The sequence below is a fragment of the Onychostruthus taczanowskii genome, unplaced genomic scaffold (assembly GCF_017590055.1).
Source record: "Onychostruthus taczanowskii isolate IOZ18803 unplaced genomic scaffold, ASM1759005v1 scaffold38, whole genome shotgun sequence".
NCBI lineage: Eukaryota > Metazoa > Chordata > Aves > Passeriformes > Passeridae > Onychostruthus > Onychostruthus taczanowskii.
In genome coordinates, this window is record NW_024501237.1 from 12,355,505 (window position 1) to 12,372,513 (window position 17,009).

Sequence of the window (17,009 nt, forward strand, 5' to 3'; positions counted from 1 at the left end):
AAATTTTATTTTCCCAGCCATGCTACCCAAATGTTAAGACTCCCCTGTACAAAAGTGTCACTGCTTGGTCTATATAAATTCAGTGTCAGAACAAAGGACACTTTCTGGAAGGGAAACAAGACTGTATTATGCCATTCAGGAACTAACAGAAGAAAGAGAATAGCTACTTCCTGCCAACATTCATACTCTGAAGATGTATGCATGAGGTGGTAGGTGAGCATTCAGTTCTTGCTGCAGCTGGCTCTTGGTGATGACTTACCCATCTTGTGGATAAACTGCCTGAAAGACTCAAAGACACAAAAGTGAGGGGCTGGCAGGTTAGCTCAAGGAGACTGATAATGACGATGACTGCAGGGGTCACCTGGAAGCAACTGAGTAGAACTAGTGTGGCTGTTGTGAGAGCATGAGCGGGCTAGGATTGCTGGGAAAATGGGAATATATTTCAAGGACACATTTTCTAGGTCCTGCTAAGCTAGGAATGATGTGCTGGCTCTCACTGACTCCATTCTCCAGTCTGTATTAGTTCGACATTCATTGGTTGCTGTTGACTTCTTTCTGTTCATCTTTTCTTTTAATGGAAATGTCATTGATTATTTACCTGCCCCTTCTGACCTTCTTTACCTTCCCAGCTGGGGAACTGTTCTTACAATCAGGATTTGATTTCCCCAACACCTTGATACCACATAGTCCTTGCTATCCTCTCACCTCTGGTCACAGCAGCCAATTGCTTGCCTTGCACGGACTCTGCTAACTGCAGTGTGGCACAGTGATTTCATGTTCTTGCTGTACTCTGAGTTAATGCTGCAAGGTACTACTGTGTGTATTTCCTATGGAGAGCTCAGGATGGGACTGAATGTGGGATTGATTTCACTGCTCCCTCGCTTGCCCATCTGCTGATGCTGAGGTTTCTCTTATGCTCTTCCTGAGTGATTAGTGGTGAACATGTCACCATCCCCATATTTAAATGAACTGTTTCCTGAGGGTTTGAAATGCCTTGGCCTAAAGTAATTTAATGAGAACAATAATTGCCTCATTTCCCACCACATAAGATCCCAATCCTCTTCTTGGCACAGGTATGGCATGTAGCAAATGTTTCTATGGAAGACTTAAACCATTCTGCTCTTTGAAGCCCTGTCATTGTTGGCTGGCTGTTGCTGGAATAATTAAAAAACTTCTTAGTAAAATATGTTTGACCAGAGTGTGATTTGATACACTGCCTAGTGTACACTGTTGAAAAAGGATGAAGTTTTGTCCTGACTGTTACAAACATAAAACAGATACCTCACAGTCTTTAGCTGCTTTGTGGATGTTGCACAAACTGTCAGAAGGATCTGTCTCTGCTGTGTGAATTACAGGCTGTGTGACTTGGAAGGTTGCTTCTGTTCTGCTGGTTATGTCCTTTCATCCCAGCCAGCTGAATGGTTGTCAGTCCCATTCACCTCCTGTGCTCTGATTCTTGTGATGCCAGTTTGGCCTCTTTATTATCTTCATTTTTAGCTGCCTCTCATTTTCTCATTTCTGGCCTTTAATTTCATCTGTGGTAGCACAGGCTAATTTTATTTCTTTGGACTACTTAATCTTGAGACCAACTTCTGGCACCACCAAGGAATGGAGAGTTTTTACTTTATCCCATAGTGCATGTAATGAATCTCTCTCCTTTCTAACCACATTGTTTCAATTTTATTGCTGTTTTACGTCCTATGAGATCCTTGAAATAAGGAGTTGTTCCCTTGCCCAGTGCCCAAGAGCTCTTCCGGCCTCCAGTGTTCACCCCAAAACACCTTTTCTCCGTAATCTCCTTTTGCCAGAAGGCTCGTGCAGAGTCTGTCATGTGCAGAGACAGAGAATGTTGAGCCTGTATGGGAACTCCTTGGGCTCGATTGTCACCTTGCAAATATCTAAGGCACAAATTTTCAGGGTGGCATTGCCAAGGAAAGGAGGGCCTTGGGGCTCAACCCTCCTTGGAATAACTCCTAACAAAAATTAGGCTACAATTCAGTAAGTATTTGTTTACAAATCCTAAACAGATGGTGCACACATACTTGTATGAACAGAAGGGAATGGAGAAATCCCCAACATATTCTCCAAGCAGCATTTAATACAGATTTCGTGGTTTCCTTTACTCCATATGACTCAACTGACAAGTTGGCAAAAGCCTGGCAGCATTTATAACTGAGGCCTCTGTTTTCACTAGGTCTTTAAGTCTTCAGGTTACACTCACTGAGTGGAGCCTGCAGCAGGCGGATTCCTTTTCCGTGCTGGGTCCCTGTACACCTTTTGAATCATTGCAGTGGAAAGATTTTCCCCCTGACCTGCTAATTTATAATTCATTAACTCAAGAAAGAAGGGTTTTGCCTTTCTTCCTAACAAGCCATTGCTTACTACCTTATGCTTTGGAGGTGCCAATTCCTCTTGTTCATCACTTGGACACTTCTTAATTGCCCAGCCAGGTAAAAATCTTTTCCATACTGATGTTATTAACTCTTTAAGGTGTAAATCTGCTCCCTGATGCATCCTAGAGCTTGGAGTGTCCAAATCCCAGACAAGTTTTTTCACTTAATTTGATGACCATATTTTATAGACTACTATAGTTGTAATTGATTCAAACAACTTGTTACTGGCTCTTTTTTGAGATCAAGCCCAAAGGTAATCAATAACTCAGTAGTATTAATAGATGTGAGGTGCCTTGTATCCTTACTTCCTCTAAATTTAGGCTTTTGAGAAACACCCTAACAAATTCCTATCCTTTCTCCCCTCCTCTTTAACATACTAATAATCCTTTTTCTTTCTGCTAATACTTTTTCCTTTTTTGCACTCCTTTACTCTTTCGTCTTCTCTATTTCATGTCTCACTTCTTTTTCCTAATCTATTCCCTGCTGCCAGACTCTGATTCATGATCCCTGTGAGATGAAGCTGCATTGGCTGAGGAGATATGGGGGAGGCCATCTCTTCAGCCCTTTAACTCCAGCAGGGAATGAGAATCGGAGCTCTCTGCTGCTGTAGCTCAGTCTCACGTGGTAATGTAAACTGGGGCTGATGACAACTCCATTAATGTGACAGCATGAGCTGCCTCAGCTGAGCAGTAGATGTACCACCTGTTCTGCTGCTTCTGTGGTGGGGATTGCAGCCTCTGGTGGAGTCAAGGAATAGGTGATTGTGCATTCTCCTCCCTCTCCTCCATGAGCTGCCAGAGCATGAGATTCCGGGTCTTGGGCTTTTCTTACTTTCTTCCAAAAATTGATTCCACGGCCTCTTCAAAATTATCATTCCTTGCACAATCCCATGGTCCAAGACCACTAAGTAAAAAAGTCTGTTTTCTCCTCAAACCACCCTACCTGAGCGCAGGAAAAATAAACCCATTGGCTAAAGTCTCCTGCTGTGTACCTCCAGAGCTGGAAATGAAAACCAAGCAAATTCTTCTTCCACACCTAATTAAGGACCATTGTTACATTCCTGTCTTCCCCTCATATTCCCTGTTATCATCACCCCCCAGCTGTCAGATATGGGATGGAGCTAGACGGTCTTTAAGGTCCCTTCCAGCCCTGTTCATTCTAGAGTTCCATGATTCTCCGGAAGTGGCACTGCATGGAAGCCAAATCAAAGCTCTCTTTAGCTGTCCTGTTTCCCTCTTTAGCCAACTTAACCCCATAGCAGTGATGATACATTAAATATAGCAAATTGCATCAATTTCATTACCCTCTTTTTTTTTTTTTATTATTTAGGCCGAGCTATGGGTATTTTATTGCTTCCTGCCCAGGGCCTGTGAGGAGCCTTGCACCCCTCGGGCCATGTCCCTGTGCCTCAGGCTGGTGTTAAAATCCACGCCTGAGGTGGGGTAGCTGAGGCTAACAGATCCCTTAGAGTGAAACAGCACTGTGTATGCATATATAAATATATGCCAGGTTTGTTCTGGAACAACTTGGTTGCAAAGGAAGGGAGGTATGTAGCCATTTTGGTTAATAAAATTGGAAATATGACAACTTAAAATGTATAAAAATACCACTTAAGACATGTAAGGTTCCAAGTGCGCACAAGGAACAACTTTTTAATCCTGGGGGCAGGCAGGCAGCAGAATAGGCTGCTTAGAGAGACTGTGCAGTCATTTATCCCTGGGAGTGTTCAGAAATTGGCTGGATCATCCCAGTGTAACTTCAGAGCTGACCCTGCTTTGAGCAGGAGGTCGGACCACAGCACCCCTGAGGTACCTTCCAACCTGAATTGTCCTATGGTTCTTGTGTCTCCTGTTCTCTGAGACTGCTATATTTACCTCACCATATCAAATTAAGAGAGAATAATAAAATCAAATGGTTTACTCTGAAAAAAGGAAGTGGCACAAACCAGGGATTGAATATGTCCCATTACTTGGTTTTCTTATTAATGGAATCTGTCACTTTCCTTTTGAATCTTCATGAGTATAGTAGAGAGGTAGGGGAAAAAACTTGAAAGAAAATGTGAAAATTTTAATTTTGTTTCTTCCCATATGTTCGGATGCATTTTCCTATGTTCAGTTTGTACCAGTTGGCTGCTGTCATTTGAATTCCTTTATGAATTAAACCACAAGTAAATGCTATCTGAGTGTATTTTGTACTTTATGTGTGGAGGCAGATAGAAGGAGACTATTCAGGTTATGGTTGATGTGCAGCATGCTTAATTGTTTGTAATTTTTAAAAATTTCTCCTTATTTTTGCATATCATTATTTCTGATAGTTTTGCAGAAAAATGAGATGGTTCAGCTCCCCTTTTATGGAGCCAGACATATCTATTTTATTTTCTAAAGAAGAAGAAAAAAAGTACCAAGAATTAAGTTCAGATGACGGATGTTTCTGTGGCTAAACTCTGTTTGGTTTAAATAACATAGAGAGGAGTAGGAAAGAATGTAACCTTTTAAGCTTTTCTTGTTTACAGATATGAGCAGAGAGAACAGTAAATAAGCCTGAGCTACAGTATGCCTTGAAAAAATCACATGATATATCACCAACATATGGAAGCCTGCATGCCCTTTCCCATAGGGATATGCCACTGGGAAAGGATTTATAGACTGCTAGCTCATAATGCACTAATGTTTGCAATGGGTTACCAACTTTGCAGTGGCTGTTCCTAAAATTCCCTCTGGAGCAGCACCCATGGCTCACCAAGGGTGGCACTGGTTGTGCTGCTTGATTTTTTTCATTCAGCATCTCAGTCCTCACCCTGTTTGCTGAGCATAGGACTCCAGGCAGTGCAGGGATTGCTGAAATCCTGCAAGGAGTCGCAGTTCTCTTGAGAAATGTTTACTTTGATATTTACTTCAGTGGCTGTTTCTGGAAAATATGAACTGTAAACCAATCTGTACTGTCAGCACCAGAAGGAAACAAGGTGTGGTGGGACTGCATGCAGCCCTTGGCTGTTAGACAGTGAATGTAATTTAAATGCAGGTGTTTGGGCAAGATATTGCCCTTTTGTAGGGACAGTAAACTTTCTAGGTCTCCTGTAGCATTTGGTTTAAGATTTAAACATCAGTGCTCACCAGCAGTGAGGTAAAATATTTAGTGTCACTGCATTTTTGGGAACAACTCATTTCAACAAATTGATCACCAGTTATTTGCCAAGAAAGTTGTTAGAAAGCAACTGAGGAACCAAGAGCAGATCTATTGTTTTCATAGTGCAATCTTCCCATGATTTAGTTATTTTTACTTTATTTTTACATGGCTAAGCCATGTCTTGAGTTCCAGGAAATGGTGTGTTGCTATCAAGCTTTCAAATTGCAATTCTATTTTTAGCTAATAAAATTCTCTGGTAAAGAACATGGGATGGTTTAAAGGAAAACCAAGGATGAGAATCTGAACTGCAACAGCTGAAACTTGAAACAAAAGCATCATTGTAACAGTTCAAATAAACTGTTGATATGGTGCAGATACAGTAAATCAGCTCTGTAAAAGAAATTATAATAAATTCTGTGCCAGTTTTCTCTGTGATTTGGGCTCTATATGAGCTAGAAATGTGAGATATTTTAAAAAATATATGTAATATTATGGCACCCAAATTTTTAAGATGTGTCTTCTATGTTTTTGTTGTTTTTAGGTGTATTCACTTCACCCTCATTCTGCCTCTCAGTTTTCTGCCTGTGTTTAGTCTGATTTCTACAAAAATGTGTTACTTGAAGCATGTGTGTGGGTGTATTCACTTGACCGTTGAGGCCTCATTCTGACTCTCAGTTTTCTGCCTGTGTTTAGTCTGATTTCTACAAAAATGTGTTACTTGAAGCATGTGTGTAAATATTCACTGTAAGATTTAAGTTTTATTAAGAGATAGATAAGGAAAAAAAAATAAGGTGGGTGTGTTACACTGCAGGTTGTTCTGGGTTTAGCCAACTTCAAAGGTGATTAATGCCTAATGCTGTAAAGAAAACCTTGTTAGTTTGAACTTTTGTGGTGCAAATGATTTAGTGTTCCGTGTAGGCTGCTGCATTAAAAATTGATATAATTCTCATTATTTATCAGTGTATAATTGTGTAAAGTATACCTAGAAGCCAGGTTTGCAGGAAGAGGTAGTAGCTGGTGTGATAAAACTAGAAAAAGTAACCAAGTGTCAGAGACATTTCATCTACAGCTGAAAAGCTTTTCAGATTGACAGTTTGTCAAGTGGTCTTGTACAACACACACCCCTCTCTAGAGAACATGATTCCTAGCCTTGCTAAAGAGAACTAATTTCAGTTTTAAAATAAGCAGGCTAAATTACATTTGACTCCTTTCATGGCAATGCTGATTTCTGTCATGGTGAAAATGCTGCTGGAGCCAAGTTAGGATTTTGGGGTGTGGGAGCAATATCTTTGAAGCAGAGGTTTGTACCTGATAACATTTGGGCTGCCTTTTTTAGGATAGAGATATAGGATCTACCTTTTGGATTGCAACTTAACACTTTTTTTTTTTTTTTCTCTATACTAATAGTTGCTACTGTTACTGCTTTTCATTCCACACATGCTCTACAGGCAAATATAGACAACTGATATTCTTCATTTTTAACACTTTTTACGCCTTGTCATGATCTACCTGCTCAGTGGTGGTGGTACTTGTCAGTGCTGGAAAAATCTCTTGCAGGTAGCTACTTGAAGTGGGACAGGAAAAAGGGGGAAGAGTTCCTTGTAAGCTGCTTCAGAAGGAAAATGGAGATAAAGATGACCTCATTCATACATGGGAGAAAAGCGGGGAAGGATCTCAGTGCATAACAGAGAAAGCTTTAAATGGTCATTTGAGGTAGATATGTATACAGAAGCAATTGAAAAAAAAATCATGTGTGTAGTATTTATTTTATATAGAGTAAAGCAAATTAATCAGCAACAAAATCATCTAGATGACTGCTATCTTGTATATATATGCTTCAAGCCTGTAACTCCTGATGAAGCTCTTTTGGCTTCATGAATAAAACTCCACAATGGGTTCAGTGGCAGCGGGACAGAAAAGTGTGATGGCAGTGCAGGGAATTGCTTTATATGGCAGAAGATAAAGCTCTGGCTGAAGAGGGGATTTACAGAGCATCATGCCAGTGTTTCAGAGCCCTGATTTAGCCATCAAAAGGGATTCCTGACAGCATTTCTGCATTGCTGATACTCATACTTGCCAGCAAGGGCCCAAGACACTATCACATTATTTTGCCCAATGAAGTGAAGCCTGGGAAAATTTAGGTGGAGGTATGTAATCAATGGCTGGGTTTTATTGACAGTTATGGCATGAGATCATTCGTGGAGCCAGATTCATGGCAGCTTTCTTCTTGGCAGCATTAAGGATTAATGTAAATGAGCCTGTAAAACTGGTTTGGGGATCTGATTAAGCAATTTAGTTAACTTTAATGTAGAGTTAAGTGACTAAAGAGTCTGAAGTCAATCACTTCAGCACCCCTTTAAAATACTGATATATTTCCTTTGTGTCGCTGAAAGATGTGGAAATTTTACTCTGGGAGTAAGACGAAAATCCTGTGGAAAAAGGAGGCATTCGTTCAATTTTTATTTAAAGGAAAAAACCAAAAAGATTTGATTTTCCTTACAATAACCCTCCACTCCAAATCTGTAACTGTGGTATTTCTTTTTCTCCTGTATTAATTTCATCTGATCTTCACTATACACAGTCCCTAAACAATTTTACCATTAGGTCTTCTTTCCTAGGTTCATAAAATGAAGTTATTCATTGGTCTTCAAAAATACAAAACAGCTCTCTGCTGTATGAAGCCACTCGTGCCTTGCTGATTGGTTTCTTTAAGGACAGGGTTTCTGTGGCCCCCAAAAACAGCTTAATTAGACATCAGAGCAGCCTTGAGTGCTGTGCAGTCTTCAGATCATTGTGAAGACAAGTTGGATGTCTTGCTTTAGAGCTGCTGTGAGTTTTCACTTTTATGGATTTGTTCTTTAGGCCTCTGTTGCTGATGCCATGAAAAGAACCAACCAAACTGCTTTTTTTTTTTTTTTTTTTCTTCTTTTATCATGGAAACAAGCTGGTAGAGGCCAGGGCTTTAATGTAAATTTAGTCAAAGAAGGGCTTCTGAGAGAGAAGATGCTCTGGTCTTTTGTGAATGAAACCCTCATACCATTGCAGTTTGAGGGAGTTTGAAGCGAGTATGCTTGATTTCTCAGAATTTTTTGTCAAGTTTCAGATTATAAATTGGACAGAAACTTCAAGGTGATTCTGAGCTACTCATTCTTTGCTATTATGAACTCTCATGAGAGAATGGAGATGACCCTCAGCCCCCACTATTTTCTCATCTCCAGCTACCATGGGGATTTGTAATACTGTTCTGTTCTTCTAGGCTGTACTAAGACAAAAATCTGGGAATCACTTATGTCTACTTGGATGGTGCCTATTTGCTTTTATCATCTGTTTGTTTAATTTAAATGTGTTTTCCAATGTTTTGAGAAATTTTGTTCTTACATTGTGTGGCTGGTTAGTCTCAAACTCAGCCTAGACAGCCAGGAGTGCCGCCTATTTGCTTTTGTCATCTGTTTGTTTAATTTAAGTGTGTTTTTCCAATGTTTTGAGAAATTTTGTTCTTACATTGTGTGGCTGGTTAGTCTCAAACTCAGCCTAGACAGCCAGGAGTGCACGTCTTGTCATTCTTCCTGCCAGTTCATGGTATTTGTAAAGCATTCCTCACAGGATGACATGAACAACATTTTCTTTCAGATTTTCAGTCTGTCTTGGACTCGACCTCTGGTGTTCTTGGTTTTATTCAGTGTTAATAACCTCTGTTTTACTAAGATAAGCAAAGAACACAGATGTGTGTTTTCTCCGGAATTTAAAATTCAACTTACATGCTGGAGCTTAGCTTGGATTTAGATGCTCAACTTGTGGGACATAGAAAAGCTTTTTGAAAATTTTAACTTCACAGCTGTACTTATCATCAGAGACTGCTAGTCAAATCAGTCTGTTTTATTTTCTCTGAAGTGAGCCTTGTCTGAGTTTGTCAGTGGACTCAGTGAAATTAAGTTGGAAATCCAGGATCTGTCTGTTTAGAAGGCTGCACTTCCATGAGATGGTCAATTTATTTCTAGGGCCATCCACTTTGCATAGGTTTTCTTGTTTGTTTTTGTTTTTAAAAGCCACATGATACAATGCATCAGTGTATTAAAATTCTACCTTTCCAACTACCTTTAAGGGCTGACTTTTATCTTGAGAAAATATTTTCTGGAACAAGTACATTTCACTACTCACAGACAGCATAAATAATGACCTGAGTAATGTGGAGTGGTTGCTGGATGAATGTAATCAGGATAGTACACTCATGTGCTATGTGGGTTATTAGATACATAGAACTGCCATCAGCATGTGTACTCAGAAAAATAACTTATTTTCTTTGCCTTTTGAGGTTCTGTGAAACTTTCCATAGATATTTCCTGGATGTTGCTTCATGGGTACTGTTAGTGGAGAGGGCTTCTCCCTACTCTGTCGGAAATGCAGCCAGTGGCTCACTGTGCTTGGCCTTGCACCAGGGAAGCTTTCTTCTCTCAGCTTGTTTAAACAGAATGTGAGATTGGTGCTCTGTGTGATTCTGTGCACTGTGGAAGTCTCAGTATTTCACTTCCAGAAGGCCTCAAGCTGTGGAGTGCAGACTTCAGTGAGCATTTAATTACACACAGGAGAATGTCAAAATAGACACCCTTTGAAATGTGTTTCAAAGCATGTATTTTCTTTAAGCAGGATCTTACAGCCTTTGTACGTGGATTGCTGGATTTTCTGGTGGAGGTTTAGCATCTTTGTCTTGACAGATGCTGCCTGTGCTTGTGGTACTATTACCTGGCATCTCACCTGCTGGCTGGATCCTATTTAAATTGAGGGAATAGCTCTGTGAGCAAGTTACCATCTGGTTAGCTGCAACGTGAGCTGTTTTAAACTGTGAACTGTGTAAGTTGTAGTTTAAAGATTTGCTCCTTTAAATAACTCTGCATTTTCCATGGGATGGGAACATGCTTATGGTCAGTTTTCACCGAGCAGGTTACACAGCACCTTATGGGTGTGTCTGTACCCCAAATCTGTGGGACTCACCCTCTTTCAGTTGAATTAAGTTGCATAAATTTTTGAAGCAGTATTTAGAGTCATGATGAGATGCAGAAATGGAGTGGGCAGTGAAATGTCCAGTGAAAGCCTAAATGAAGTAAACCAGTTAAGCACATTCAGTACTTCCAGGATTCTGTATATGCCTGTGATCTGGAAGTGATCTCATTTACATGTATTAAAGAGGTTTTGTACTTTTGCCTCACAAGCAAACCTTTTGAATTCTGAATTTAGGTGCCTAAAGGCAGGCTTTCTTACCGATGTAGGAATTAACTTTTCATTGTAGTAAATAATCTAATCCAAGGAGCTCTCCTGTTAGAGCTGATGGCTCACTCATCTGTTATCTACTCAAGCTAAAACCAGTGTCTTTTTTATTTTGGTTTGTTTGTTTTCCCCCCCTCATTTCCCTGTCCCCAGTCAAGTGCCTGAACACAATGTACACCAATTAATTGCTGGCAAGTTCCAATTAGAAGTTCAAAGCAGACTTCAGAGTCTGAGGTACGTGAGACTGGAACCAGGTTGCGAACAGAATTCAGGTGCATTGTTCATGTCCTCTGGAGCTGAGCTCACGTTTGAGCTTCAGCCCTGAGCGCATGTGACATGATTTAAGGAGGCAATAGCTGCAGTTCTTAGCAAGGCAGTTAACTCCCACCCCCAGCTTTTAAATTTGTGATGTTTGAACCTGATTTCAACATCGAGTTATGAGAAGGCTGCTTTGGCTGTTACTGTCATTGTGCAGGTGAGAAAGCTTAAGCTCTGTGGAAGTGACTTCCTTCTTTTTCACAGGTTTCTTGTGCAAGCCAGAGACAAACTCCTATATCCTAACTCAAATATGTGAAAACAATCAAGAAAATCTATGACCCCGTTGCATTTCAAAGCTGTTATTTTCACCTTCCAGAGGCAGCTTTCATGTATCAGTGATAAGCAGGCATCCTAATGTACAACAAAAAGTGTAATGAGGGGAAAGAGAAACTGTCTTGTTAAAGTGGTGATGAATTTTCAACTTTTGCTTGGAAATTTTCCTCAAATACTATCACAGTGATGAAATGCCATCAAGCCACAATAATTCTGAACCCCTTGCCTTCTGCTTCAGGAATACACTAAGAAAACAGCGATGTTCCCATCCTTGCTGTTGAAACTAATGGTTAGCTACTGCCAATTCATTTTTCTCCTGTTCATATCAGGAGAACTTAAAATTTCTCTGTCAGATATAAGTTAGAAATGAATCTGGCATTTAAAATCCTTTCCTTGCCAAATCCCAGTCTGAAAAAAAAAACCCCCTTTGAGCAGACACTAATTAGATGACATATGTAGAAGCCTAATAGAATGTACAATCTAGTAAAGACAAATTATAATATGTATAATTGATGCTGCCTCAGAGTAACTTTCAAGTGGACAGACACCTGTGAGGCGTCACACCCTGCTTGTATTGCATGCTTTTATTGGTCTAGGTGAGAAAGGAAGTGTGTCATTGTACCCTAAGAGGGTGTCTTTCACAGTATTCTCATTTTACAGTAGAAATGTGCAAAACACCATATACTTTTCCCTCAGGTTGTGAATGGAAACATGTTTTATTATTACATTTGTAATGGTTATGTTCTTGGAGAATGAGGTAGTCCCATGTATGGCTGTAGGAGTGATTGGTGTTTGAAGAGGCAAGCTTCTTTTTTTATTATTCTACTTCTAAAAGGTATCAGGATGCAGTCAAGGAAGTAAAATTCCTTTTGTGATCAGGTTTAACTGTAGATTAGCTGCACAGGCCTCTGTATTCATTCAAGACTCATGACTCCAATGAGTCATGTCTTTATTTTTTTTCTCTTCAGTGTACTGTGTTCATTTTTTAATCCTTCCCCTTTTTTCTTTTAAGTTTTATGTTTGATCTGAATATTTTAAGATTATTTCATTTTGATGGGTAAACTGCTATTTTTGTGGGACAGATGAAGTATGCAAACAGTTAACAAATCACTTAGATTATGCTCATAAGATTATCTAGGGGCAGAGAGCAGAATATACAGTCTCAATAAAGAGCAAATTGTCCAAAGAAATCCATTGAAATGTTGTTTTTAAAGAGAAAAAAACTATGGGAAGAGTGACTTTCTGTGCTGTTCTCATTCCACCAAGATTTAACCTAAGGTTAAAAACTGTCTCATTTGTTTAGTGCTGCATTTGGTAATAACAATTCTGTCTGATGCTGTTTCCATGGAGTGATGTTTCCTTTGCTTTTGTTTGATAACTCACTTCATATTTAGGTCAGATTAATTGTCTGAAAACTGTTGGGAAGTCTTGTCATGGCCAGGGATACCTGTAGTGAGCTTCACCAGTAAGTGATGAGATCCCCTCCATTAGCCAGTGCACCTCCACTGGAGCATGCAAGCAGCTTCTCACAGTGATAGAGAGGAATTTCTACTCTACTATTAACCATCAGGAAAAAAAAAAAGGCAAATCAGGCATAAAGAAACATTTCATCCAAATGAGTTTGTCTTCCTGGTCTTTTGAATGGATTTCTTGACTTAAACTGTTTAGCAGATTGACTTGCTTAAGAAATACAAGTGGTTTCTAGCTGACACATAGGATTTTATGAAGTGATTGATCACAGCTGCCAATTGCCGAGGTCAGTGGGATGTTCTGTCTTGGCAGTCCCTGCAGTATGTGCATATGGCAAGGAGGGGTGAGGGAAGTGGCAGTGGAGAGGGTGAATGGTTTGCAATTAAGTTAATGTGATTTTAAAAATATCCTAAATGCAAACTTGTCTGCTTTGTAAAGACCAACTTTATGTTGGGCAGTCTTTTACTGTATATTGAGATTTTTTAAATTTTATTTGGTGTGTGTGTGTTTATTCCGTTAAGTTTTCAAAGTAAGAATCAGAAGTCTGGTAAAAGAATGGGAGAAGAAATATGGAATAACTGTTGTATGCATTTTTTCCACCATTATTCCTAAGTAAAAAATAGTCATTTATCTTTGGTGACTTGTCAGCTTCTATAGGGAGGCAAGAAACCAGAGATATCATCTTGCTCTTGTTGGATTCAAAGGGTGTTTGCCATTAATTTCTGTTGGAGAACAATCATGCCCTAAGGCAGCAGATGAAATAAATGCTTAAATCTTCAGCTTGCTATTAATTCCTGATTACTTGTGTTGTCATTCAGTGGTGGGAGATTGGCAGATCAGATCTTTTGTTACCAAGCATTGCTGAGGACTTGAAGCAAAAAACTTCGGCAACTGCTCTGTGACCACCTTTACTCCCCAAAAACCAGAGAAAATAAATTCATCCCATCCTCATACTCAGGAAAAGAACCCGCAGAGATAGCGTGGGAATGCCTAGTTTGGAAGGCTTATGTAGTGACCTAGGCATATTTAATAATTGGAAGGGCAGAAAAATAAGGACGATGCAGACATAGTTAACTGAAGTATGTTTGACCTTTGTTAGATGTGATTTTCGGTGATTTGAACCACATTTGAGCACATGGCCTCATTCAGTGCTATTTGAATCAAGAGTCCATCAGCAGGCTTTGCTGTTAGAATGGAAAAGTCAAATGAAGTAGTGACAAAACTATAAAGAAGTAATTTTTTGCTGTTTACAATATTTTCTTGAACTAGGAGATGCTTGTACTGTGTTTCCAAGATTCCTCATACTCCTCATTATGTGTTTGGTCTCAATAACTCCTGTGGGAACCAGGATCAGGAAACTTCTATACACGTAGAAAGCACCCAGTATTAACCAGTTATTAAAGCCCTTCAAGTTCCCAGCATTAAAACACTCCCAGCAAAATAAGTTTTATTAGAAACACAGCTATTTGTAGTTCTCACCTTAAATCAAGAGCCTTGGTGAACTGGCTGACATGAAAAAAATCCCAAACATTTGGGATACCACAATTTTGCAGTAGTTAAGAGCACACTTGTCTCTTTATACAAAAGAGTGGGGTAAAGGAAAAAGTATCCCAGGCTCCTCTGCCTGTTCTCTTGGTATAATTGGGGATAGAAGGATGGCAGTCGTGCATCATTGCTAAAATAATAGCAAAGGCACAAAGCTGAAGAAGTTGTGTCTTTGTTCTGAGCTGACTGAGTAACTATATTTCTTTTTCTCAGAGCAATGAGCTGTTGAGTGGCTATACCACTAAGAACCAGCCCATGCAGCTTGTGAACCCCAGAATTTTCTGTAAGCCTTCCTAGCTGTGTCTGATCATAGCTGTATGAAATTACTCTTTACCTAGAACTACTTTTTATTTTTTAAAAAGCGGACAACCCTCTCTACATAAACAATGCAGTTTTTCAACAGAATTTGCTCGGAAGGGAAGGCATTAGAACCCCTGAAGGAAAAGAGAAGTTTTAAGTGGTCAGGATGGAAGCACATGATATATGTGGGCCTTGCTCTGTAGGGACTCCACACTGGCCTGCCAAAATTAAGCAGGAAATGGAAACGGAGAAGAAAAATTCTTGGTTTGTGAGTCAGTCTCGAGGGTTAAGTCACTGCCAAGCCATGGATGCCCCTAAATCTTTCTAGATAAGATTGTGGAAATTGGATGTGATGGAACAGAGCTCTTGGTCAGTGGAAAGTTCTTGTCTGGAGTCATGTGAGGTTTTGTCTGAAAGGCGGGTCCAAAATATGAATGTTTCTCCTGTCCCAAGATGAACTGTAGAAATGTTGCTTAGTTGAGGTCATTGAAACCCAGAGGGAATGCTGCTTTAGAGGCACCTTGCAGGATAATATTCTGAGATAATTTTGCTTTTAATGCCTTGGGCTGAAACTCCTGCTGCTTATTAACACAAGACACAGGGTACCAGAGATCTGTCAGAGAAGAGGGTCTACCTTAGCTGGAAAACAGTGTGAATCCACCACCTGCATGTACAGGGCCAAAAAGCCAAGTCGCAAAATAAAGCAGAGACTCAAATTAGGTCTGTTAGTGATTTGAGAGCCACACCATTTAAGGAAAAAAAAGTGAGCTGATTTTGATGAAATGAGCTGATTTTCCTGAGACCAGCTGTCCTGACAGACTGACCAAAGCAGGGTGACATGAGAATGCTGCCTCCCAATACTTTTCTTTAGGAAAAGAATTTTTGATTCCCAGTTGGTGGTCAGCATTCTCAGGAAACCTGTCAGTTGAAGAATGAGAAACTATTGCACAGAAGAACCTACCTATTTTTTTTAAATTCCCCTGAGACAAATATCAAATATTAAGGGGTCTTAGTGTCAGATATGCAGGGCAATGTGGTACTTCTGAAGATGCCAGTTCTCTGAGCTGGAGACTTCTGACCTAGCCTGTCTTAAGAGGACTTGCTGGAGATTTCTTTGAGTTACCTCTGAAGAGGTTTGACCCTAGAGCCATGATTCTCATATTCAGAAACAGAATATCGAGTCATGTGAACACTGGTAGCTTTCACTTCTAGTGCTGACCTAGAATATTCTGTTTTACTGACTAGCTCAAGTGTGTATTTCTTTTTATTTTTGGGTAGCATAGCCTTTCTTGATGACATATTACAGTTTCTGGGTGGAGGAAGGAGATAAAATAGCAGAGTTTTTGAGTTGTGTGGTACCAGTATCATACAGTGTCATTTGATGTATTGCTCACTTTGAGCAGGTCTGGATAAATTGCAAGATCTGTGTAAAACTTGTTGTGATGTGTTGTCATATGCCTAGGTCAGATTCTGTTACAGAAAAAACACATTGTAATTTGGCAAATGAAAAGAGAGTAGCCAATTATATGAAACACAATTTCAGTGCATGAAACGTAATTTCTGTATATGAAACCAAGTGTATAATACAAAGGCTTAAAAGGTTCAGCATTTTTTCCTGCTTCTTTTAGAGGTTGTTTGATGCCTCATTAATCTTCTGAAAGAACCTGAATTGACAGATTTGTGTTCCAAAATTAGAAAAATTAGTGATGTTTGCACTCATTAAATATTTCCTTAGCATCAGTTTGGTACATGTTCAGTCTTGGAGGATTTGATCTACCAAGGTCATTCGATCAAATAAATATATACTTTTACCAAATAAAAGACTCCTCAAGCATTTGTACTTTATGCAAAATAATTCTAGTGCTAAATGCACATATTTGCTACTTCATTCTCCAGAACTGGCAGACAGGGCTGTTCTTTGCTTGTGGTTGCTAACATAAGGTTACTTGTGGTTTTATTACCACAGAGTAGAATCCTAGAGAAGAGAAAGGATATTTGCAGACTAAGAGGAGAAAAGGAAAAATTTGCTGTATGTTTAAAAATTTGAATTAGAACTATAACTTTAGTATTCCTGAAGACAAGGCCTTGAACAAAACCTGCTGCCTTAAGGAAATGGTCTTTTAGTTAGAGTAATGTGATGTAGTCCTTTATTTCATTCACCTACTGTTTGGTGTGTAGAGTGGAAGAAAATGAGTTCTTATTACCAGATAGGTCAGCATGGTCTCTCTGTCTGGTATCCTCTCTGAACTCACAGAATCATTTATCTTGGAAAAGATGTTCAAGATGGCAGAGTCCAACAGTTAACCCAGCACAAGTCTGTCA